Here is a 1251-nt window from a genome sequence, read left to right on the forward strand (position 1 = left end):
GACTGTGTGTGAACTTTCCACTTTTATCTGTGAGGGTTTCCTCAGGGGCTCCAGTTTCCACTATAATATAGTCAACTTGTCACAGATGATTGGCCCCCATCACCCATAACAGAGTGCAACGTATCATACAACGCTTTATATGATATCTTACGAAAAAGTATTCCTAATTTTTGATGCAATTTCCTAAGAATGTCCAGCAACACGTGACGCATGCGTCAATTTCCACATGTACATGCATACAGTCTTTTCAAAATAAACTTCCATCTTCACATGAAACAACTTGATTAAGTTTAGGCAACAGATCGTGGTTTGGGTTAAAAGAACTCTGGATGTGGCGTAACGAGTTTAACGAGAATTTGGCACAAACGTCTACCTGGAATCAAGGATGAACTAATTTGATTTTAGTGGTCAAAGGTCAAGGTCACTGTGACCTTACGTTCGTCCCATTGTTGTGATATCTCGGCAATGCCTTGAGCAAATTTCTTCAAATTTGGCACAAACGTCCACTTGGACTCAAGGATGAACCGATTAGAATTTGGTGGTCAAAGGTCAAAGGTCACTGTTACGTCAAAAACACGTTTTTAACTCAAGAATTCATATGCAAATTATGACAATTTCACACAAATGTCTAACAGAATAAAATGATGAAGTGATGACATTTTGGACAAACTGCAACTTGACTTGTTGGCGGAGGCATACAACCGCAAGGCGGTACTTCTAGTTTCAAACATAACCAAAAAGAACATCATTTTGCTGCAGACTTCCACTGTGGACTTCTTTCACTTCTGGAAGTGTTAGTTTTCGCAAACAGCACAAGAGCCAAAGATCTGTCAGTGACAGATGGATGATTCTGGTGTTCATAGATGATTCCTGTGTTAATAGTAATAGCAAGCACCAGTTCAACTAGCAGTGATAAACTTTGTGAATAGAAACTCATCTGAGAAAACGTGTGTGAGGAACTGACTGAATATTGTTCAGTCACTCACACAAAACACATCTTTGAGCGAGACATTTCACCACCAGCTTCTGCAGCTGGGTCTCACAGTGACAGTAGTACACTTGTAGCGGGCAGGTGGTCATGATTTCATATTAGGTTTAGCTCATTGAGTTTGTAGCCGCTGGTCACTGAAAAAGAGAGACAGCACAGGATCAGAGGATGGGAGACATGAATGGTCTTTATTCATTTATTTTAGACAAAAACCAAACGTACAGCATCCATATGTAAGTAAAGAATAGGTTCCATTCATTCTA

Source organism: Sebastes umbrosus, chromosome 9, assembly GCF_015220745.1.
Source record: "Sebastes umbrosus isolate fSebUmb1 chromosome 9, fSebUmb1.pri, whole genome shotgun sequence".
Lineage (NCBI taxonomy): Eukaryota > Metazoa > Chordata > Actinopteri > Perciformes > Sebastidae > Sebastes > Sebastes umbrosus.